At 48.9% G+C, this 25,417-nt stretch overlaps 1 long non-coding RNA gene across 1 annotated transcript; it reads right to left on the bottom strand.

Moving 5' to 3' along the window:
* Positions 1–11,514: 11,514 nt before the first annotated feature.
* On the bottom strand, positions 11,515–18,667 carry LOC138352087 (uncharacterized). Its single transcript, XR_011222706.1, has 2 exons — positions 18,505–18,667; positions 11,515–11,912 (listed from the first exon to the last, which is right to left on the bottom strand). It is a non-coding gene; the product is annotated as an uncharacterized lncRNA (long non-coding RNA).
* Between the last annotated feature and the right edge of the window lie 6,750 nt (positions 18,668–25,417).

Here is a 25,417-nt window from a genome sequence, read left to right on the forward strand (position 1 = left end):
TTCGGTGAGAGGTGAGAGAGGCAGCTGGTCAGGTGCAGAGGCAGGGGGGAGAGTCCTCGGCCGGTGACTCGTGCCTAGCTCTCTTGTTCATCCGCCTCCTCGTAGTTCACTCTGATCAGCACTTGCACTACATCGTCATCATTGTCTAACTAACAACGCACTCTGTGTATTTAAAAAAAATCATAATTATCCCAGGAGAATAGTTATGGAATGTAAATAAATGAAAAATATATTGGGGCTGAAGCACAAATGTCGCTATAATGCCTTATCATAAAAACTTGGGCAAAGTAAATGTACGGTAAAGAGTGTGGTGTACTTTCACTCAGATGTGGTGGAGGCTGACTCCATTCAAATGTAGATATGATAGAGCCCAATAGGCTCAGGAATCTGTACACCAGTTGATTGACGGTTGAGAGGCGGGACCAAAGAGCCAGAGCTCAACCCCCGCAAGCACAATTAGGTGAGTACAATTAGGTGAGTACACACACACACACACACACACACACACACACACACACACACACACACACACACACACACACACACACACACACACACACACATATATATATATATATATATATATATATATATATATATATATATATATATATATATATATATATATATATATATATATATATATATATATATATATATATATATATATATATATATATATATATATATATATATATATATGTGTGTGTGCTTATATGTGTATGTACGTGTATAAAGTATATGTGGAAGCTAATCAGAACTACATTTCACCTTTGTAAATACACATTAATGACACTATGTGAAAGACACATCGAACACTTTTTGTAGGGCATACGTAAATCTGTGTATCTATGTATTTATATCTGTACGTTAGATTAGCATTTTAAAAGCACTACAATCCCCCTCTGTGGTTGACTGTTCAATAAATCCCAGAACTATATGTTTAACAGGTCTCTCACCCTGTCCATGGAGAACAGAAGAAAATGTATATATGCTGGTTAGCATTGTAAATGTGTGGCACATCTGTGATAGAAAAAAGAACTGCCTGAAAAACTGAACTGAAAAAGGATATCTTGAGATGATTTCGGGGGTTAGCGTCCCTGCGGCCAGGTCCTCGACCAGGCCTCCTTTTTGTTACACACACACAGGAAGCAGCCTATAACAGCTGTCTAACTCCCAGGTACCTATTTACTGCTAGGTAACAAGCGCATCAGGGTGAAAGAAACATTTTGTCCATTTGTCTCCACTTCCACCGGTTTATTAAAGCGTAGACGCTACCACCTCATGGGAACAGGTTGTTGCTGCGTCGGCGCCATGGGGACCCCCATCCCCCCTATTCGCTGCTCTGAGACCGTGAGTCTGCAATTTTCTGGACGTGCATCATACCTGGTCCTTAAGATTGTCCTGTTGGGTATGCTACGTGTTCATGTTGCCTATGTGTATGGGCTCCAACTGCTGACCAACTATCGGGCACTTGTGAAGTTTAACTCCACTGCTGTATATACGGACTTCGTGGCCCGTTACGATGGGAGCTCTCTTCCTCTCCCCGGGGACGGTGGTACCATCACTATCTCTGACCGGTGATGCTCGTTAATGTATGTGGCCCTGCATGGTGTGCCGTTTGAGTTTACGGAGGCCTTGCTTCGACGGTACTTTCTCCATTTTGGGACTGTAGTTTCCATCTGGATGAACTCCGGCTCTTCGGGCAGGTGGCGTGGGGTCTCGTGTTGTACCCGAATTCTCGGCCTTCGGCTCAAGTCTCCTGTTTCCTCCACGGTAACCTTGATGGGCTACACTATGCAGGCGTTCTACGCAGGACAGCCTCGACAATATTTTCATTGTGGCCTTGAGGGGCACCAGGTGGCCGCTTGTACTGGGGTGCCAGCTGCTCCCATTAATTTATTTCGAGAAGAGGATTTCCCTCCGTTGGTGGTGCATGATGTGTCGCCTGGTATTGGAGTGGGTGGGGAGGTTTCCCCGCCGCCTGCTGGCCCGGTGGTGGTCCCGAGTTCATCGGCTGGTGGGCCGGTGGGTATGTGTGGTGGTGCTCGTGACGAGGCGGTGGTGTGTGCGGCCCCGCCCCTGCGGTCATCCTCTACGCCTCCGCGGGATTCTTCGCCTGTGCAGGCCTCTTCTCCTCTGGCCATGTCATCGTCATCGTGGGCTCCTTCGCCTGTGCGGCTCCCTTCTCTCCCGCCAGCCGCGCCTGTTGGTCCTCTGGTTCCAGTGTCCTTGATGGGTGGCCTCATCCCTGGCGTCGTTGAGGCTGACTTTCTGTGTGGTCGTGCTACATCGGTTACGGGGCGGCCGGCCGAAGGGTCTTCTCGGGCGACACCTGTAGTGGGTGACACCTTCGACGATCAGCGGCCTGTTCCGAAGCATTCTCATCAGGATAGGGATGGGTCGCCTCCCCGTGCATGTGCTGATGAATGCGACGATGTGGATGACGATGCTGTGGGTGGCCCCTGTGCTGCCTCCTGTGTTGGGTCCTGCGCCTCCTGCTGGTGGCTCCCCGCCGTGGGCGGTTGCCCTTGGTGACTGTGACCTTGTGATGGTGTTAACGAAAGATGTGCACTGGGGGGCCTCTGATCTTGTTCCTGGTGTTGACGGACATGGCGCGTTTGACGGTGCCCCCTGTGTTGGGCTCTGTGAGGTGTTCGACGTGGGACCTGGTGTGCAAGCTTGTGTGGGGCCTTGTGCCCTGTCCGGTGTGCTTCCAAGTGCGCAGCCCTGTGACCGGCCCCCTAAGAAGAAGCCCTTCCCTGTCGTCTTCCCGTCCGCGGAGGTGTTCGATGGGTCTCGTCCTTTGAGGTGTGGCTTTGATGGCCTGGTGCGTCCTGTCCTGGTGGACTCTTCTTCCATTTGGGTTCCGCGGGTGCTGGGATTTGTCACTGGGGTACCGAATTTATTGCCTCGGCCTTGTGCGGCTCCTGGCTGTCTGGTATCTGATGATGAGCAGTTGGTTTGGGAGGCTTACTGCTTGCGTTTTCCGGAACAGGAATACCCGGAGAAGTATGAGTAGTCCGTGTTTTTTTTTTGTCTTTGTTTGCTTGGTGCTTATTCTTGTATGTGTGTGATGTTGTTGCCCGGTGCCTGCGTGCACGAGTGCGTGTTATTGTGTGTGCGGGTGCGTGGTGTGGCTGTTTATTTCTGGCTCCTGCGTGGGCCTGTTCCGCTATATCTTCGTTTGGCTGTTGAGGCCTGTTGTTTTTGTTTGTCATTTTCTTCGCCTGTGTTGTGTGTTGTATGTATGTGTTCTATGTTGCGATTGTGTTTCTTCGTGCGCGTTTGACGTCCTGTTTTCTGTGTCTTATTTATATTGTTCTATATGTTACTATGTTGGTAATATACGTTTTAGTTTATATTATACCCCTTTATTATGTTCTTTTTGCTATGTTTTCCTATGCTCTATGTACTGTGTTGTATATTGCTTTGTTGTACTCCCTTGTAATATTCGATAATTTTATACTTTCTTTGTTGTATTTTATTTACCATTATGTATTATTTGTTTATTTTCACCTTTGGTTTAATTGTGCTCTTTGTTACTGACACTTTTGGCACACCCCGTCTGGGTAGTGCAGCTTTTCACATTCATGTTTTATTGCTCTGTAGCGACTTTTTATTTTAAGAATGTTTTTTTAGTGTTCCTATATATTTTTATTGTTCTTTTTCACTTTTGTGTTATGTTGCTCTGTGTTACTTGTTATCTGTGTTATTGTCATTCTGTGTTCCATGTTATTCTGTGCTTTACTGTTTTATATGGCTATTGTACGCTGTAGTTGCTTTCACTACAAAACACATACAAAATAACATTCAGAAAACAAAAAATCGCTACATAAAACATAAGTAGAGCACAGAAGAACAAGGAACAGAATGACAAGAACACAGAAAACCAATCCAGAGCAATAAAATATAAATGTGTTCAGCTGCACTACCCAGACGGGGTGTGCCAAAAGTGTCAGTAACGACAAAAGTGTACAAAGAGCACAATTAAACCAAAGGCAAACAAATTATACATAATGGTAAATACAACACTGCAAATACAACATAGGAAGTAGAAAATTAACAAAGCAATATACAACACAGTGCATAGAACATAAGAAAACAAACACAGTAAACATAACATAGCAAAAAAGAACATAATAAAGTGGTTCAGTATAATCTAAAACGTATATTACCACATAGTAACATATACAACAATATAAATAGGACACAGAAAAGAGAACATCAAAACGCGTACAAAGAACCACAATCGCAACACAGGACACACAAACGTCACACAAAACAGGCAAAGAAAATGACAAACAAAAACAACAGGCTTCAAAAGCCAAATGAAGATACAGCAGAACAGGCCCACGCAGGAGCCAGAAATAAATGGCCACGCCACACACACAAGAACAGTCACCCGTGCATGCAGGCACCGAGCACCAACATCACACACACACACATACAAGAATGAGCACCAAGCAAACAAGGACAAAAAAAAAAAACACAGACTACTCGTAATTCTCCAGGTATTCTTGCTTCGGAAAATGCAAGCAGTAAGCTTCTCAAACCAACTGCTCATCATCAAATACCGGACGGCCAGGAGCCGCACAAGGCCGCGACATTAAATTCGATACCCCAGTGAAAAAACCCTGCACCCGTGGAACCCAAATTGAAGAAGAGTCTACCGGGACAGGACGCACCAGTCCATCAAAGCCACATCTCATAGGACGAGACCCATCAAACACCTCCCCAGACGGGAAGAAGACAAGGAAGGGCTTCTTCTTAGGGGGCCTGTCACAGGGCTGCGCACGGGGAAGCACACTGGGCAGCGCACAAGGCCCCACACCAGCTTGCACACCAGGACCCAAGTCAGACGCCTCACAGAACCCCACACAGGGGGGCACCGTCAGACGCGCCATGTCCCCCACTACCAGGAACAGGAGCAGAGGCCCCCCGGCATACATCTTTCGTCAACACCACCACAAGGTCACGGTCACCAGGGGCAACCACCCACGGCGGGGAGCCACCAGCAGGAGGCACAGGACCCAACACAGGAGGCAGCACAGGGGCCACCCACAGCACCGTCTTCCATATCGTCGCATTCATCAGCCCATACACGGGGAGGCGACCCATCCCTATCCTGGCGAGAACGCTTCGGGACAGGCCGCTGATCCTCGGAGCTGTCGCCCGAGAAGACCCTTCGGTTGGCCTGCCCATAACCGAGGTAGCACGACCACACAGAAAGTCAGCCTCAACGACGCCGGGGATGGGGCTGCCACTCACCAAGGACACTGGAACCGGAGAACCAACAGGCACGGCTGGCGGGAGAGAAGGATCCCGCACAGGCGAAGGAGTCCGCGACGACGATGACACGGCCAGAGGAGAAGAGTCCCGCACAGGCGAAGAATCCCGCGGAAGCGTAGAGGATGACCGCAGGGGCGGAGCCGCACACACCACCACCTCATCACTAGCACCACCACATGTACCCACCGGTCCACTAGCCGATGAACCCGGAACCGCCACCAGGCCAGTAGGTGGCGGGGAAACCTCCCCACCCACTCCAACACCAGGTGACACATCCTGCACCACCAACGGAGGGAAATCCTCTTCTCGAAATAAATTAACAGGAGCAGCTGGCACCCCAGTAGAAGCGGCCGCCTGGTACCCCTCAAGGCCACAACGAAAACATTGTCGAGGCTGTCCTGCGTAGAACGCCTGCATAGTGGCGTTCTACGAGACCCCACGCCACCTGCTCGAAGAGACTGAGTTCATCCGGATGGAAACTACAGTCCCAAAACGGCCAAAGTACCGTCGAAGCAAGGCCTCCATAAACTGAAATGGTACACCATGTAGGGCCACATATGTTAACGAGCAGCACCGGTCAGAGATAGTGACGATACCACCGTCCCCAGGGAGAGGAAGAGAGCGCCCATCGTAACGGGCCACGAAGTCCGTATATACAGCAGTGGAAATAAACTTCACACGTGCCCGATGGCTGGTCAAGAGTTGGAGCCCATACACATCGGCTACACAAACATGTAGCATATCCAACAGGACAATCTCAAGGGCCAGGTACGACGCACGTCCAGAAAATTCCAGACCCACAGTCTCAGAGCGGCAAATAGGGGGAGGGGGGTCCCCATGGCACCGACCCAACAACAACACCCTCCCACACGGAACGCCTAGCAACGACTTGGGAGCGCTTGGCGAACATGTCTAGACCCCCCCTGGTGGCCAGGCCCAGAATCAGTCGCGTGGTAATCAGTTGTTCCCCGCCTGTCTGTCCAGTTGTTGCTTGCCCGGGGTGGTGGGCGGACCGCAGGTGGTGTGCTGACGTGGCCTGAGTGATGGGGGGTGACCTCCACCCCACGTTTTACGGGCTCTCTCGGTGGTCCTGGAGTTTACCGGCAAGGCTGATTATCCGACGGTGGAGCTGGTGTTGTGTGACATGCTACGAGTTGATGTGGCTGCATTCTATGGGGTGGAGTTGGTGTCTTCCTATCGTGCTATCGTGAAGTTTGCTTAAGAAGAGGATTACCGGGTGTTTTGCGCTGTTACGAGGGGCGGTTGTTTCCGCTGCCGGACGCCTGCTGGTTCAGTCATAATCTCCGACCGGAGTGGTGCCCTTACCTTCATTAGTGTACGTGGTGCACCCCTCGAGTTCCAGGAGGAGCTGCTTGCTGCGAAGGTATTTCGGGCGGTATGGCACTGTCGTGAGTGTCAGATTGCATATGCTTTCCTCTGTGAAACTTAAGAGTGTTCGGACCAATATTCGCACTCTGGAGATGCGGCTGTGGTGAGACATACCGTCCTCTGTGCGACTCATGGGGTATTACATCTGTGTGTATTACGCACGTCAGCCACGCACCTGTTTCCGTTGTGGTTTATTGGGCCACATAGGTGCTCAGCGGATTTCGTCGTACCGTTTAACCTTTTTCGTGAGGAAGATTTCCCGCCGCTATTTGTGAAAGAGGACTCGGTGGGTGTGGTTGTGGACGATTCTGCGGCTGCTGTGTTTTGTCCTCTGTTGGATGGTACACCTGCTGTTGGTAGGGCCTCTACCCGGTGGTTGTGTTGCCCTCGGTTGTGGGTACTGTTTTGGATGGCATTGCTGGTGCTGCTGGTCTCCAGGATGCTCCTCTGTCTCCACCGTCATTTGCTTCTCCGTCTTCTGCACCTGACCTTCTGCCTTCTCCTGTGGATCCTGTCCCTACGTCCCCGCTGCTTGTCCTGACCGTGCTGGGTTGTGGAGTGGGTGCGGGCCCTCCTGTTGTCCTGCTTCAACGACACGGGGACCGGTCCCTTGTCGTTGAAGCTTCTGCCGCATTACGTCGTGCGCAGGTGCCCCCGCCCTGTGTTCTCTAAGCTTCAGGTTCCGCTTCCGGCGCTGACGACGTGCAGCCGGATCCAAAGCGTTCGTGACGTTCTACTTCTGCCTGGGGCCGACTTGGGTGATTTTGACAACTGCGGGTCTACGGATGTAGGTGGGGTGGTTCCTCGGGTGGAGGTGCCTGCTTCGACGGTGGTGGCGGAGGCTTATATGCCTGCTGCTGCTTCTGATGGAGATGTTTTCGATTTAACCTCTGTTTTTTCTCCTGCAGGGGGTTCTCCGCAGTGTGGGGTGGTCCCTCCTTTTGTGGAGGCTTGTGTGCCCTTCAGGCCTGTGGTTATGTACGTTTGCCTTAGTTTTCTCATGTTTATTTCTATTTTCCTGTACTGGTTAGGATGCTCTGCATGTAAATATAAATAAAAAAAATTCCCCATGGAGGAAACAACAGTTTCCTATTGGCTAGCTACTTCCTAATATAGGGAGTTAGGAAGTAAAAAAAAATGGTCGTTGGGGAGTCAGAATGTATGCTTCAGAATGCGATGGTGGTGCATTGTGTTCAAGAAGACACCGTGAGACTTGATATGTATTTGATACAGCAATTGGGCGAGTGAGTTTCTTTCTCCGGGCTGGTGGCTCTCGCACCATGAAGGTGGGAACTGGAGATGGTGCTGATAATGGTCATGCTGGGGATGGTTAATGCATTATATAGGGTCATTTACATTCCTTGACTTATACCTTGGCTAGAGATATAACTTTTGTTACAGTGGTCTCAGTCGTATGAACTGTAGTCGCTTAGAGCATTCCATACATGGTCGGTGTTGGCACACTGGTAACGCTGAAACCTGTTCTCAGACCAAGTCCTTTCCACCCAGCTGTCGACCCCAAAGATGCATTCATAAATTTTAACACGCTGTTCATTCAGAACAGGAATTTTCTCAAATATAAATTAATATTAATATAGATTAACATATTGTGCATGTTTCAGCATTGGTTAGGTTAGGTGTTTAAGTTCTGTTGGCGATTATTTGTATTTGTAGTACGTAAGTGATTATTTGTAAGTGTACGTAAGTGTCGTAGCTCAGTCGATTAACGCAGTGTCTGGGATGCACCCGGACGCAGGTTCGAATCCTCGTCACGGCCCTTGTGGATTTGTTCATTTACGTAAGTGAAGCATTTATACAGCCCGTCCTCCAAACAAAGATCCAAAAGTGATTCCATCCACCCGCCAAACCACCTGTTTATGAATGAAAAGCGGTTTACACACGACTCACAACTTCTGGCGTTCGAACATATCCGGAACAAGTGCTTCACTGACGAATTTTGTTCGAATCACAACGCTATAAATGCTTCACCCACGTACTACAAATACAAATAATCGCTAACAGAACCTAAACACCTAACCTAACCTAACCTATGCCTATATATGCACAATATGCTAATAAATTATAATATTAATTTATACTTGCGAAAATTCCCGTTTTGAATGAACGGCATGTTAAAATTTATGAATGCGTCTGTGGGGTTGACCGCTGAATGTAATGGACTTGAGTCGAGGACGGGTTGCATTTATAGTATTGTGGTTCGAACAAAAGTCGTCAACGAAGCACTTGTTCCAGAAGAATTCGAACTTCATCAGTTGTGAGTCGTGTGTAAACTGCTTTCCATTCATAAACAGGAGGTTTGACGGATGTATGGAATGGACTTTGGCCTTTGTTTATGAGGACGGGCTGCAAACTCCAACCCATCCTCGAACCAAGTCCATTCCATCCAGCGGTCGACCCCAAAGATGCATTCATACATTTTTACATGCTGTTCATTCAAAACTGGAATTTTATCAAATATAAATTATTATTATACTATATTAGCATATTGTGCATATATAGGCATAGGTTAGGTTAGGTGTTTAGGTTCTGTTGGCGATTATTTGTATGTGTTGTACGTGGGTGAAGCACTTACAGCGTTGTTTTTCGAACAAAATTCGTCAGTGAAGCACTTGTTCCGGAAGTGTTCGAAAAAAATCAGTTGAGTCGTGTGTAAATTGTTTTTCATTCATAAATAGGGGATTTGACTGGTGGATAGAATCACTTTTGGTTCTTTGTTTGGAGGACGGGCTGCAAACTCGCCTCACTCCTCCCGAGCGGGTGGTTTGGGTTCGAATCCTGGCCAGAGAGGATTGTCTGGCCTTCGATCCTTGACTATAAGACTGTGTTCTCCCTGCAGTAATTGGGTGCCTGCTTGTTAACAGATTGGCATGTCATGTTCCAGGAAAACCAGTGGGTAAGTCTTATCATCGGCTGTGGGAAGGGAAGCTCTCGGCCTTAACAGGGAGGGGTCACTGGTCGTATGTTGCTGTACTCACCTGAATAAATGAAAAGTAAACTTTGCTGGTGTTATTGAATGGGAGTCTTCAGATTATCAGCGGAGGCAGGCATTAGGTGAATATCATTCTTTCTTTACATTAAATTTACCATATTTTTTTTAGTTGTTGATGTCTATGGTGTAGACGTTTGGTGTTGAAGTCAATGGGATATTAAGATATACAGAAGTTTTATTGGATTTATCTCATATATTTATATAGCCTGAGACTAACACAGAAATGATAATATGATAGCAAATAAAAAAAGATCATGATTAGTTTAAACAAGAAATTTTTTATTTGATATACTTCTTTATGCAAGAGCAAATGTCTACTGATATATATACAAATCCACAAGGGCCGTGACGAGGATTCGAATCTTCGTCCAGGGGCATCCCAGACGCTCCCTTAATCAACTGAGCTACGACATTGTCAAATGAGTTGAAACCGAAGTTCTACTGAACTTACTGGATCCTGCAGCCACACCGAGACACAAACCAGGGTTTTACACAACTCCTCCATGCACTCGAGCTATGTCAATAGTTGTGAAAAACCCTGGTTTGTGTCTCAGAGAGGCTGCAGGATCCAGTAAGTTCAGTAGAACTTTGGTTTCAACTCTTTCGAACATGTCGTAGCTCAGTCGATTAAGGCATCGTCTGGGATGCTCCCAGACGAAGATTCGAATCCTCGTCACGGCCCTTGTGGATTTGTTCATTTGATGCATCATGCTATTGTGATTTCTGTGTGTAATGAAGTAAGGGTGAAGAGGGAGAATGACCTATTTACATAGCTCGAGTGCATGGGGGAGTTGTGTAAAATCCTGGTTTGTGTCTCGGAGAGGCTGCAGGATCCAGTAAGTTCAGTAGAACTTCGGTTCCAACTCTTTTGACCATGTCGTAGCTCAGTCGATTAAGGCAGCATCTGGGATGCTCCCGGACGTAGGTTCAAATCCTCGTCACGGCCCTTGTGGATTTGTTCATTTGATGCATCATGCTATTGGGATTTCTGTGTGTAAAGTCTACTGATTTGTTTTGCCTCAGAGCTCTACTCTCCCAGAGATCACTTGAGATTTAACATATTAGTTTTTACTGGAACTCGATCTGCCAGTTTACAACCAGGTCCCTCTATGCCCTAGGCATGAACACGGGCCGATATCGCAGGTAAGAGGAGCGTGGTGCACCAGCTGGCGCTCAACACAGGAGCAGGTAAGAGGAGCGTGGTGCACCAGCTGGCGCTACACCACAGGAGCAGGTAAGAGGAGCGTGGTGCACCAGTTGCGCTACACCACAGGAGCAGGTAAGAGGAGCGTGGTGCACCAGCTGGGGCTACACCACAGGAGCAGGTAAGAGGAGCGTGGTGCACCAGTTGCGCTACACCACAGGAGCAGGTAAGAGGAGCGTGGTGCACCAGCTGGGGCTACACCACAGGAGCAGGTAAGAGGAGCGTGGTGCACCAGTTGCGCTACACAACAGGAGCAGGTAAGAGGAGCGTGGTGCACCAGTTGCGCTACACAACAGGAGCAGGTAAGAGGAGCGTGGTGCACCAGTTGCACTACACCACAGGAGCAGGTAAGAGGAGCGTGGTGCATCAGTTGCGCTACACCACAGGAGCAGGTAAGAGGAGCGTGGTGCACCAGTTGCGCTACACAACAGGAGCAGGTAAGAGGAGCGTGGTGCACCAGTTGTGCTACACCACAGGAGCAGGTAAGAGGAGCGTGGTGCACCAGTTGCGCTACACAACAGGAGCTGGTGAGCTTGTAGGCTGGGGAGTTCTGAGACCACACATAAGGTTTCGGCTGCACTATATAATTATGTACATAAGGAGCAATATGCAACTCAGATGTTGGAAGAGTATTTATTTTCTGAAATAGTATATCGCGCAACGAACCTAGAATTAAAGGAACATTTCCTTACATCGCGGACTGTGTGGGAAATGCTCTATTGAGATGTATTGCTCAGCCGTTCATCCACTGATGCCACTTAAGCCCCAAAATTGGGGAGCGTAGCTTCCAAAACTGATGCCTCCTATACCGTTGCTGGCGGTATTGGAGCTCCCTAGACCGTACAGACCAATGTCGTAGTTTCCAAACCTAAAGCTTCCAAGACTGTAATTGAAAGCGTTTGGAAGCCCATAATTAAGGCCTCCAATACCAAGGTTTAAGCCAATGTTAGCTGTTGGTCCAGACTCTGCTGGCTTCCGAGGCCTCGATGCTGCAAGACCCACCAGCAGGACAATGACCTGAAATAGAGAGAAACACAAGTAATTAGCCGGTGAAAAATCATCCAACTTTCGTCTCTTCCTCAGACCATAACCCACACAGGCAAAGGTCTGACTGAGAGGAAAACTGAATTTTTAGTAAAAGTTTGTAAACAAAACCTAAAAGACGTTTTATCATGTAGTGAAGAAAATAATGTACATGAGTTAGCTTTTCTACATTCTACTTGTTAACTCTTGAGACTCTTCATATTCTTGCTCTCCATGAACCTCTATTACAGAAACGAATCGACACTAGGATTACATATTAATACTAAAGAGACATTTTCGTCACGGTAAAAATAAATTTTATTAAATTACTCAACATTCTATTTAACGATTATCGAGTTTTGAATGTGTTAATGAAAGCTTAAAATTAGAATTAAACATGATTAGATTAATTTTCTTGTTAACTATAATGTACAGCTTTATTAGTTAGGCTTTGGTTTGTTAGGAGTTAGGCTCGAGTTTGTGAGCGGACATAAACTGGACATGGGTTTGTGGCACCACTGTTGTTGGGTGTGGGCTTGTGGCACCACTGTTGTTGGGTGTGGGCTTGTGGCACCACTGTTGTTGGGTGTGGGTTTGTGGCGCCACTGTTGTTGGGTGTGGGCTTGTGGCACCACTGTTGTTGGGTGTGGGTTTGTGGCGCCACTGTTGTTGGGTGTGGGCTTGTGGCGCCACTGTTGTTGGGTGTGGGTTTGTGGCGCCACTGTTGTTGGGTGTGGGCTTGTGGCGCCACTGTTGTTGGGTGTGGGTTTGTGGCGCCACTGTTGCTGTGTGTGGGCTTGTGGCGCCACTGTTGTTGGGTGTGGGTTTGTGGCGCCACTGTTGCTGTGTGTGGGCTTGTGGCGCCACTGTTGTTGGGTGTGGGTTTGTGGCGCCACTGTTGCTGGGTGTGGGCTTGTGGCGCCACTGTTGTTGGGTGTGGTTTTGTGGCACCACTGTTGTTGGGTGTGGGTTTGTGGCGCCACTGTTGTTGGGTGTGGTTTTGTGGCACCACTGTTGTTGGGTGTGGGTTTGTGGCGCCACTGTTGTTGGGTGTGGTTTTGTGGCACCACTGTTGTTGGGTGTGGGTTTGTGGCGCCACTGTTGTTGGGTGTGGGCTTGTGGCGCCACTGTTGTTGGGTGTGGGTTTGTGGCGCCACTGTTGCTGTGTGTGGGCTTGTGGCGCCACTGTTGTTGGGTGTGGGTTTGTGGCGCCACTGTTGTTGGGTGTGGGCTTGTGGCACACCTGTTGTTGGGTGTGGGTTTGTGGCGCCACTGTTGTTGGATGTGGGCTTGTGGCACCACTGTTGTTGGATGTGGGTTTGTGGCGCCACTGTTGTTGGGTGTGGGCTTGTGGCGCCACTGTTGTTGGGTGTGGGTTTGTGGCGCCACTGTTGTTGGATGTGGGTTTGTGGCGCCACTGTTGTTGGGTGTGGGCTTGTGGCGCCACTGTTGTTGGGTGTGGGCTTGTGGCGCCACTGTTGTTGGGTGTGGGTTTGTGGCACCACTGTTGTTGGGTGTGGGTTTGTGGCGCCACTGTTGTTGGGTGTGGGTTTGTGGCGCCACTGTTGCTGTGTGTGGGCTTGTGACGCCACTGTTGTTGGGTGTGGGTTTGTGGCGCCACTGTTGCTGGGTGTGGGCTTGTGGCGCCACTGTTGTTGGGTGTGGTTTTGTGGCACCACTGTTGTTGGGTGTGGGTTTGTGGCGCCACTGTTGTTGGGTGTGGTTTTGTGGCACCACTGTTGTTGGGTGTGGGTTTGTGGCGCCACTGTTGTTGGGTGTGGTTTTGTGGCACCACTGTTGTTGGGTGTGGGTTTGTGGCGCCACTGTTGTTGGGTGTGGGCTTGTGGCGCCACTGTTGTTGGGTGTGGGTTTGTGGCGCCACTGTTGCTGTGTGTGGGCTTGTGGCGCCACTGTTGTTGGGTGTGGGTTTGTGGCGCCACTGTTGTTGGGTGTGGGCTTGTGGCACACCTGTTGTTGGGTGTGGATTTGTGGCGCCACTGTTGTTGGATGTGGGCTTGTGGCACCACTGTTGTTGGATGTGGGTTTGTGGCGCCACTGTTGTTGGGTGTGGGCTTGTGGCGCCACTGTTGTTGGGTGTGGGTTTGTGGCGCCACTGTTGTTGGATGTGGGTTTGTGGCGCCACTGTTGTTGGGTGTGGGCTTGTGGCGCCACTGTTGTTGGGTGTGGGCTTGTGGCGCCACTGTTGTTGGGTGTGGGTTTGTGGCACCACTGTTGTTGGGTGTGGGTTTGTGGCACCACTGTTGTTGGATGTGGGTTTGTGGCGCCACTGTTGTTGGGTGTGGGCTTGTGGCGCCACTGTTGTTGGGTGTGGGCTTGTGGCACCACTGTTGTTGGGTGTGGGTTTGTGGCAACACTGTTGTTGGATGTGGGTTTGTGGCGCCACTGTTGTTGGGTGTGGGCTTGTGGCGCCACTGTTGTTGGGTGTGGGTTTGTGGCGCCACTGTTGTTGGGTGTGGGCTTGTGGCGCCACTGTTGTTGGGCTTGGGCTTGTGGCGCCACTGTGTTGTTGGGTGTGGGCTTGTGGCACCACTGTTGTTGGGTGTGGGTTTGTGGCGCCACTGTTGTTGGGTGTGGGTTTGTGGCACCACTGTTGTTGGGTGTGGGTTTGTGGCGCCACTGTTGTTGGGTGTGGGCTTGTGGCACCACTGTTGTTGGGTGTGGGTTTGTGGCACCACTGTTGTTGGGTGTGGGCTTGTGGCGCCACTGTTGTTGGGTGTGGGCTTGTGGCGCCACTGTTGTTGGGTGTGGGCTTGTGGCACCACTGTTGTTGGATGTGGGCTTGTGGCGCCACTGTTGTTGGGTGTGGGTTTGTGGCGCCACTGTTGTTGGGTGTGGGCTTGTGGCACCACTGTTGTTGGATGTGGGCTTGTGGCGCCACTGTTGTTGTGCTTGGGCTTGTGGCGCCACTGTGTTGTTGGGTGTGGGCTTGTGGCGCCACTGTTGTTGGGTGTGGGTTTGTGGCGCCACTGTTGTTGGGTGTGGGTTTGTGGCGCCACTGTTGTTGGGTGTGGGTTTGTGGCGCCACTGTTGTTGGGTGTGGGCTTGTGGCGCCACTGTTGTTGGGTGTGGGTTTGTGGCGCCACTGTGTTGTTGGGTGTGGGCTTGTGGCGCCACTGTTGTTGGGCTTGGGCTTGTGGCGCCACTGTGTTGTTGGGTGTGGGCTTGTGGTACCACTGTTGTTGGGTGTGGGCTTGTGGCGCCACTGTTGTTGGGTGTGGGTTTGTGGCGCCACTGTTGTTGGGTGTGGGCTTGTGGCACCACTGTTGTTGGATGTGGGCTTGTGGCGCCACTGTTGTTGGGTGTGGGCTTGAGACAGCACAAACTGAAACTTGGATTTGAGTTTTTTCTAAATATATATTCAGTAAAATACATATGTATGTTATAAGGACTATAACTCACCTATAGAAGGAGGTTTATAGAATACATAACTCTCCTCTCTCCGCTTCAAATATTCCAGGTAAAATGTCTTATAGTATCGCGTTCGTTAACGCCAGATCTGGATCAATCAATTTTAGATATCCGGAAATTCTAATGTGATTTCCATACTCATATTAAATCAGATTCTACCGGTGCTCCGCTTCTCACTTATATGAGACGGGCGACGCACAGATATCAAATTAAATATCAGTCGCAAATAGATTATATAATTCGCAGTACAACATCCCGGCGGAAAAAAACATCCCAGCGGCACATCTCTGCTCTATAAAATCAGTGGTACTTGTGCTCTTTCATGACTGGTCAGTCAGTCACTGAAGTGCATTCTCTGGCTCCAAACACCCCGCTCTTACCCTTACCTCTACCACACACCACAAACATCCTCGCACAGGTAACTTCCCTCACGCTACACACACCTCAGGAAGAAATAGTTCCGCTTCGCGAAGGAAGAAACAAACTTATTGTAACAAAAACATAATTCGTTAGCGTTCAAATTTCAACGTCTTAAGCATTTTAAAGAGCTGACAAGTAAAGTTACTTAATAAATGGAGTGACCTATATTAGGTTCGATGTATTATGGTCAGTCCAATACCTGCATTATTGTGAAGACGTGAAATCATTAAAATTAAGCGTCACTGAAACACAGACGAAAGACTTATTATAATATAATATTCATAAACATTAAAAGGAATGGCAAGATACAAAGATGCATGGTGTAATGTGCAAAAATAATATGTGAAAAGTCCGTGTGGAAAAAATTCTATATTTATAATCATTACGGGACCAATTTTGTCTAGCTCTTTTAAGTCTAGATTAAGGTCAATTACGAACGGGTATATATTCAACGTGTCCTCCTTACAAGAATGTCGCTTTTCGCTTGTACGCGTTACCCAAGACCAAAAACTGTCGTACTAGAAAACGGCTCGCGAAAGTGACGAACTGTCCCGTTTTCTGTTTTTTGCCTTTTTGAAGGTTAGGAGAGGGTACCTTAAATTTACCGTTTTCTTGACGTTGGGAAACCTTACGAGGACGGGCTGATATTCATTTTGCTTAAGGGGCATATCTGTGAATATTAATAGCTGTTCAATGTCAAACTAACTTTTTTGGTTAGTTGTATATGAAAAGGGAATATGAATATATATATATATATATATATATATATATATATATATATATATATATATATATATATATATATATATATATATATATATATATATATATATATATATATGAAACTGTTCTAAGTTTCAGTGTCACAGACTAAATAGAAAGGGAGATTTTTTTAACGGATTTTACACATTTTCAACAATTTACTACAACCACAAGTTTCAAATCAAATCATTTCTATGACACTCTTCTATTACATTAGCATATAACAAAAGATCTGTATGACTGGATTTTCCAAAATATGTTTAGTTTGACTAATACAAATAGTCAAAGTTCCCCCCCCCCCAAAAAAAAAAAATTATGCAAATATATCATATTAATTACTATTTATAAAATAAAAAAATGAACTTAGAAAAAACGCTCTTTACAGTTTGTAGAGACATAAACTCTACATATAAGGAATAAGTTTCATGTAAATTGAATACAAAATGAAAGAGGAGTAGTTACGTTTATGTTACTTGAAAGAAAGTAATGAAGAAATGATTTCTAAGGTGCTACAATCTGTCACTGAGGTTGACATCAACCAATTTCCTCCAAAATTGGCATCCTTACAGAAAGGATTACGTGCAGTCAGGTGTATAAGTTTCATGCAAATTGAACGATTAACAAATGAGAAAAAAAAAATAGAAAAAAAATCAAATTTTTTAACTCAATTTTTGTTTATAAAACTAATTTTTACATTTTGTTATTATATACTATTGTGATAACTGAGAGTCATAGACATGATTTCAGTTGACACTTGTGTTTGATGTTAATTTTTTAACATTTTGGATATTTTTGACACATAATTAAAAAAAAAAAATCTCCCTTCCTATTTATGCTACGATGCTGAGACTCGGACCAGATGAAGCCAATTGCATATACAACTAGTCAAAAAAGTTTGATTGAAATCGAACCAGTTTTCATTTATTGCATATTTTGCTAATTAAGAGAGGACCTGATAAATCTATATAAGGAAAATTTAATCATGCAGGCTCCTGTGCGATGTCAGGCTGCACGCTGCTTGCGCTAACAACCTGACTGATCAGATACTCCACCAGTAAGCTTGGTCAAAGACCTCGCCACAAATAGGCAGCTCGTCCTCCTAAGGTTTCCCAACGTCAAGAAACTGTCGTACAACTGTGCTCTTATCCTAACAGAACAGAAGACCCAAAATAGAAAACAGAACAGTATGTCAATTTCGCGAGCCGCTTCTATTTTTCATTACGACGAATTTTGACCTTAGGGAAAGTATATATACGTCAAAATGCAACGCTGTATTAGGAGGATGGGTTGAGGTGGAGGACGAGTTGAGGTTCAGGACGGGTTGAGGTTCAGGACGGGTTGAGGTGGAGGACGGGTTGAGGTGGAGGACGGGTTGAGGTGGAGGACGGGTTGAGGTGGAGGACGGGTTGAGGTGGAGGACGGGTTCAGGTGGAGGACGGGTTCAGGTGGAGGACGGGTTCAGGTGGAGGACGGGTTCAGGTGGAGGACGGGTTGAGGTGGAGGACGGGTTGAGGTGGAGGACGGGTTCAGGTGGAGGACGGGTTGATGTATCTCCTCTCACGCCTGCTTGCCTTGCTTCACTCTGGCCACCATTAGTACACAACAATTTGGCTAGTGTAAATATGTGAACAAAGTAATACGCTGAAACAAATACGACAAAAATAATCATAAAATTGTTTAATCACGATTTTTCATATAGAACGTACTTTAATTTTTGTTACTTAACATTTTCTAATACACCACTTAAGTACAAATACTAGCCACACATTTACTATCTAAATATAGCAATACAATGCTTCAAGTTCCTTTACATATTGGTGTTTGACTTGGAGGGTCAATAACAGCAAGAGGGTTATTAATGCCACCACAATAACTCAAAAGCCAGCATGTGAGTGTTCATACACCTGATCATACTTCAGGGCTAAGGTTTCACTTATTCAATATATTCACCGCACTGAGTTTGGATTATACTCACCAGAACCTTCATCGTTGATGTGTGTTGGTGATTCAGTGAGTAAGCACAGTGTGTGGGGGCGGGTGGTGTCTGTGTTTATATACAGAGTCACCCAGGACCCCGGCCGCTGGTACCCCCCAGCGTCTGGTCAGCCGCAGCCGCAGCAGCCAGACGGTCAGGCTTCAGGCCGTTAACTGAGGTGAATGACTCTGGGCGCGGCCGGTGCTCCACCCCCATGCTGCTACCTCCAACCCCCAACCTCCACCTCCACCCCCTTGCTATTACCTCCACCCCCATGCTGCTACCTCCAACCCCCAACCTCCACCTCCACCCCCTTGCTACTACCTCCACCCCCATGCTGCTACCTCCAACCCCCAACCTCCACCTCCACCCCCTTGCTACTACCTCCACCCCCATGCTGCTACCTCCAACCCCCAACCTCCACCTCCACCCCCTTGCTACTACCTCCACCCCCTGTTGCTTTCTCCAACAACCTGCTACCAACAGCACGCCCCCTGCTGCCACCTCCACCCCCTAGTGCAAACTCCACCCCCTCTGCTGCAACCTCTACCCCCCCCTGCTGCTAATCTACCCCCTGCTGTTACCTCCACCCCCTTGCTGCTACCTCCACCCCCCTGCTGTTACCTCCACCCCCCTGCTGCTACTCCCCCTCCCTGCTGTTACCTCCACCCCCCTGCTGCTACTCCCCCGCCCTGCTGTTACCTCCACCCCCCTGCTGCTACTCCCCCTCCCTTCTGTTACCTCCACCTCCCTGCTGTTACCTCCACCCCCCTGCTGCTACTCCCCCCCCTGCTGCTACTCCCCCTCCCTGCTGTTATCTCCACCTCCCTGCTGTTACCTCCACCCCCCTGCTGCTACTCCCCCTCCCTGCTGTTACCTCCACCCCCCTGCTGCTACTCCCCCGCCCTGCTGTTACCTCCACCCCCCTGCTGCTACTCCCCCGCCCTGCTGTTACCTCCACCCCCCTGCTGTTACTCCCCCGCCCTGTTGTTACCTCCACCTCCCTGCTGCTACTCCCCCTCCCTGCTGTTACCTCCACCCCCGTGCTGCTACTCCCCCCCCCCCTGCTGCTACTCCCCCTCCCTGCTGTTACCTCCACCTCCCTGCTGTTACCTCCACCCCCCTGCTGCTACTCCCCCTCCCTGCTGTTACCTCCACCCCCTGCTGCTACCTCCACCCCCAACAGCTACCTCCACCCCCACTGCTACCTCCGCCACCATCTTCTACCTCCACCCCAACTGCTTCCTCCACCACCTGCTGCTTCCTCCACCCCTTTTGCTACCTCCACCACCTGCTGCTACCTCCACCCCCTGCTGCTACCTCCACCCCCTGCTGCTACCTCCACCCCCTGCTGCTACCTCCACCCCCTGCTGCTACCTCCACCCCCTGCTGCTACCTCCACCCCCTGCCGCTACCTCTACCCCCTGCTGCTACCTCCACCCCCTGCTTCTACCTCCACCCCCCTGCTGCTACCTCCACCCCCTGCCGCTACCTCTACCCCCTGCTGCTACCTCCACCCCCCTGCTGCTACCTCCACCCCCCTGCTGCTACCTCCACCCCCTGCCGCTACCTCTACCCCATGCTGCTACCTCCACCACCTGCTGCTACCTCCACCCCCCTGCTGCTACCTCCACCCCCTGCTGCTACCTCCACCACCTGCTGCTACCTCCACCCCCTGCTGCTACCTCCCCCCCCTGCTGGTACCTCCCCCCCCTGCTGCTACCTCCACCCCCTGCTGCTACCTCCCCCCCCTGCTGCTACCTCCCCCCCCTGCTGCTACCTCCACCCCCTGCTGCTACCTCCCCCCCCTGCTGCTACCTCCCCCCCCTGCTGCTACCTCCCCCCCTGCTGCTACCTCCCCCCCCCCTGCTGCTACCTCCACCCCCTGCTGCTACCTCCACCCCCTGCTGCTACCTCCACCCCCTGCTGTTACCTCCACCCCCTGCTGCTACCTCCACCCCCTGCTGCTACCTCTACCCCCTGCTGCTACCTCCCCCCCCCCTGCTGCTACCTCCACCCCCTGCTGCTACCTCCACCCCCTGCTGCTACCTCCACCCCCTGCTGTTACCTCCACCCCCTGCTGCTACCTCCACCCCCTGCTGCTACCTCTACCCCCTGCTGCTACCTCCCCCCCCCTGCTGCTACCTCAACCCCCTGCTGCTACCTCCACCCCCTGCTGCTACCTCCACCCCCTGCTGCTACCTCTACCCCCTGCTGCTACCTCCCCCCCTGCTGCTACCTCCACCCCCTGCTGCTACCTCCCCCCCCTGCTGCTACCTCCACCCGCCCTGCTGCTACCTCCCCCCCCTGCTGCTACCTCCCCCCCCCTGCTGCTACCTCCACCCCCTGCTGCTACCTCCACCCCCTGCTGCTACCTCCACCCCCCAACTTTTAACTCCACCTCTTAAATTGGTACTGCAACCCCCCTACTGCTATCTCCCCTCCTGCTACTACCACCTTGGCCAGGAACTTTTCAGTGTTCATAGTGATTTAAATTAAGATTTCATATATATTTTTTCTATTTAAAATTAAGATATTTTTTTCCTCTCTTTCTCTCTCTCTCTCTCTCTCTCTCTCTCTCTCTCTCTCTCTCTCTCTCTCTCTCTCTCTCTCTCTCTCTCTCTCTCTCTCTCTCTCTCTCTCTCTCTCTCTCTCCCCCCCTCTCTCTCCCCCCCCCCCTCTCTCTCTCTCTCTCTCTCTCTCTCTCTCTCTCTCTCTCTCTCTCTCTCTCTCTCTCTCTCTCTCTCTCTCTCTCTCTCTCTCTCTCTCTCTCTCTCTATCTCTCTCTCCCTCTCTCTCTCTCTCTTTCTCCCTCTCTCTTTCTCTCTCTCCCTCTCTCTTTCTTTTTTTCCTCTCTTTCTCTCCCTCCTGCATCCCCCTCCACACACACACACACACACACACACACACACACACACACACACACACACACACACACACACACACACACACACACACACACACACACACACATACACACACACACACACACACACACACACACACACACACACACACACACACACACACACACACACACACACACACACACACAGTAGAAAGAATTTTTCAGTTTCAGAGTAGTTAATGAATGGAATGCACTAGGAAGTGATGTGGTAGAGGCTGACTCCATACACAGTTTCAAATGTAGATATGATATAGCCCAGTAGGCTCAGGAATCTGTACACCAGTTGATTGACAGTTGAGAGGCGGGACCAAAGAGCCAAAGCTCAACCCATTGCAAGCACAATTAGGCGAGTACAATTAGGTGAGTACACACGCACATTCTCTCCACCATACTCCACCAGGGGGTTGAGGCAAAGCTCAACCCCCACAACCACATATAGGTGAGTATACACACACTCACAAAAACACTCTCACTCACTTGTTCTGTCACTCATGCACTCACACACGCTCTTTCTCTCCCCCTTGCTTACTCTCTCTCACTCTCTCCCTCACTGAATCTCTCTCTCTCTCTCTCTCTCTCTCTCTCTCTCTCTCTCTCTCTCTCTCTCTCTCTCTCTCTCTCTCTCTCTCTCTCTCTCTCTCTCTCTCTCTCTCTCTCTCTCTCTTTCTCTCCATCTCTGCCCCTCTTGATAACACTATCACAGCATTGTAGGAAAAGGGACAAACGTGGCAGGAAGAAGCACAAGGGCACTGGGAAATGTTAAAGTGACCAAATGAAGAAAATGTTCACCCAATAAGCTACTGGAAACAAAAAGATCAGTTGTAGCTGTTGGTATTAAAGAACAGGAAGGCTCCAATAGGACAGAATGGAATGGTAAGGACAGAGGGGCAGTGAATAAAATACTGAAAGAGTTAAAGATGGAAAGGGCGGACCAAAGCATTGAGAAGGTTTTCAGCTTTGGCTGTTACAACAAGGACAAAGACTCCCTTGATAAAGATAGTGTTTGCGGATAGGATCATGAAGGAGAATATTCTAGCATGAAAGAGCCAACTCCAACATGTGACAGAATACAAAAAAAAATTGTCCTGTCCCTCCAAAGGGAAATAACAAGGGAGGAGAGAGCCATGTCTCAGAGGCAAAGAAGAAGTGCAGGGAGAGAGGAGAAAACAAGGAAATCACAGCCCCCAACACAACATTCCCAGAGGGGAGGGAGAAACCCACAACCAGCATCCCAGCAAAACCAGAGATTAGAGCAATACCACCACCCTCCTCTGCATAGAAGCCCTCCCTACCCTAAACTCTCTGTCCCCAATCAATTGCTCAGGCAAGCCTCTCCCCCCTCACCCCATACCCACCTTGTCACCCCCTTCCCCATTTTCACCATGTCCCCCTCCCGCTTTCCCTTTCCCTCCCCCCTCCCCTTCATCCCATACCTCTCACTTGCCCCCCCTCCCCCCATATCCTTCATGTCCGCTCTCCCTCCTTAGCCCATAACCTCCATGTCCCCTCCTTCCATTGAAGGAGGGGACAGGGACGTCCCCTCCAACAGATCTAGACTGCTAATCATGAAGGACTTCAACCATGGGAAGATAGATTGGGAGAACAGAGACCCGCATGAAGGACCAGATACATGGAGAGCTAAGCTGCTGAATGTGGCAACAAGAAACTTTCTAAGCCAACACATCAAGGGACCGACAAGAAAGAGAGGAGATGGATACTGATATTTGATCTGATAGTTACCCTAAATGAGTCGGATATAAGGGAAGTTAAGTTGGAAGCTCCCTTGGAAATGAGTGATCACAATGTATTGATCTTTGAGCACCTGGTAAAGCTGGGATTTATCTCCCCCCAAAAAGAACTAGGAAACAAAAGGCTGGCATACCGAAAGGGGAATTATGAGATGAGAAGTTTCCTAAGGGAAACCTTGGGACACAGACCTCAGAGATAAGTCTGTACAAGACATGATGGACTATGTCACCCAAAAGTTTCAGGAGGCTGTAAACAAGTTTATCCCGGCCCAAAAGGAAAAAACCGAGAAGCAAAAGAAAAATCCCCGGTATAATAGGGCATGTATGGAAGCAAAGGAGCTGAACAAAAGGGCGTGGAGGAAGTTCCGAAATAACAGAATATCAGAAAGCAGAGAGAGAGAGAGGGAGAGGGAGAGAGAGAGAGAGAGAGAGATAGAGAGAGATACTTCATAGGATCAATTCTATAGTATGACTGCCGAGTTCCTTGTCCGAAACTCGGGAAGGAATCACACTGCAAGAGAGAGAGAGAGAGAGAGAGAGAGAGAGAGAGAGAGAGAGAGAGAGAGAGAGAGAGAGAGAGAGAGAGAGAGAGAGAGAGAGAGAGAAAGAGAGAGAGAGAGAGAGAGAGAGAGAGAGAGAGAGAGAGAGAGAGAGAGAGAGAGAGAGAAAGAGAAAGAGAAAGAGAGAGAGAGAGAGAGAGAGAGAGAGAGAGAGAGAGAGAGAGAGAGAGAGAGAAAGAGAAAGAGAAAGAGAGAGAGAGAGAGAGAAAGAGAGAGAGAGAGAGAGAGAGAGAGAGAGAGAGAGAGAGAGAGAGAGAGAGAGAGAGAGAGAGAAAGAGAAAGAGAAAGAGAGAGAGAGAGAGAGAGAAAGAGAAAGAGAAAGAGAAAGAGAAAGAGAAAGAGAAAGAGAGAGAGAGAGAGAGAGAGAGAGAGAGAGAGAGAAAGAGAAAGAGAAAGAGAGAGAGAGAGAGAAAGAAAGAGAAAGAGAAAGAGAAAGAGAAAGAGAAAGAGAAAGAGAACGAGAAAGAGAAAGAGAAAGAGAGAGAGAGAGAGAGAGAGAGAGAGAGAGAGAGAGAGAGAGAGAGAGAGAGAGAGAGACAGAGAGAGACAGAGTCTAGAGAACCAGGAACACATATGTTAGTGTATAAAGAGAAGCAAAGAAAAAGTATGAAAATGACATAGCAAAGAAAAAGTATGAAAATGACAGCAAATAAAAAGCTTGAAAATGATATAACAAATAAAGCCAAGATCGAACCAAAGCTAATCCACAGTCACACCAGGAAGAAATCAACAGTGAAAGAACAGGTGATGAAACTTAGAACGGGTGAGAACAGAAACTTCTGTTTACTCCAGCCTGGAGATGCAGGCAAGAGTGAAGGGGAAGGTACTCCCCTGGATAAGGGAGTACTGAAGCAACAGAAGACAGCGAGTCACTGTGAGGGGTGAGGTCTCGGAGTGGCGAGGCGTCACCAGTGGAGTCCCCTCAGGGATCAGTTCTTGGACCTATACTGTTCCTGATATATGCAAATGGTCTCCAAGAAGGAATAGACTCTTTCCCTACAATGTTTGCTGATGATGCAAAAATTATGAGGAGGATTAAGACAGAGGAAGATAATATGAGACTACAAGATCACCTCAACAAACTGAAGGAATGCTCCAACAAATGGCTACTAAATTCAACCCAAGTAAATGTAAGCCAATGAAGCTAGGGGGGAGGAAATAGAAGGCTAGACACTGGATACCGAATGGGATATGAAGTCCTTCCCAAAACGGACAGAGAGAAAGATCTAGGGGTTGATATCACGCCAAACCTGTCTCCTGAAGTCCACATCAAAAGGATAACATCAGCATCGTATGCAAGGCTGGCTAACATCAGAACTGCCTTCAGAAACCTGTGTGAGGAATCTTTCAGAACCTTGTATACCACATATGTAAGGCCAATCCTGGAGTACGCGGCCCCTGCATGTAGCCCGTACCTTGTTAAAGCACAAGACGAAGCTGGATAAAGTTCAGAGGTATGCCATTAGGCTAGTCCCAGAACAAGGACGCATCTGGACTCTCATTCTGTCAGTTTTCTTGGACTGTCAGAAAGCTTTTGACACAGTACCCCATAAAAATCAGTTACGAAAGTTGGAGCAACGGGCAGGAGTAAAAGGTAAGGTGCTCCAATGGATAAGGGAGTATCTAAGCAACAGGAGACAGCGAGTAACTGTGAGGGGGGGGGGGAGACATCGGAGTGGCGAGATGTCACCAGCGGA

This window comes from Procambarus clarkii, chromosome 52, assembly GCF_040958095.1.
Source record: "Procambarus clarkii isolate CNS0578487 chromosome 52, FALCON_Pclarkii_2.0, whole genome shotgun sequence".
Classification (NCBI taxonomy): Eukaryota; Metazoa; Arthropoda; class Malacostraca; order Decapoda; family Cambaridae; genus Procambarus; species Procambarus clarkii.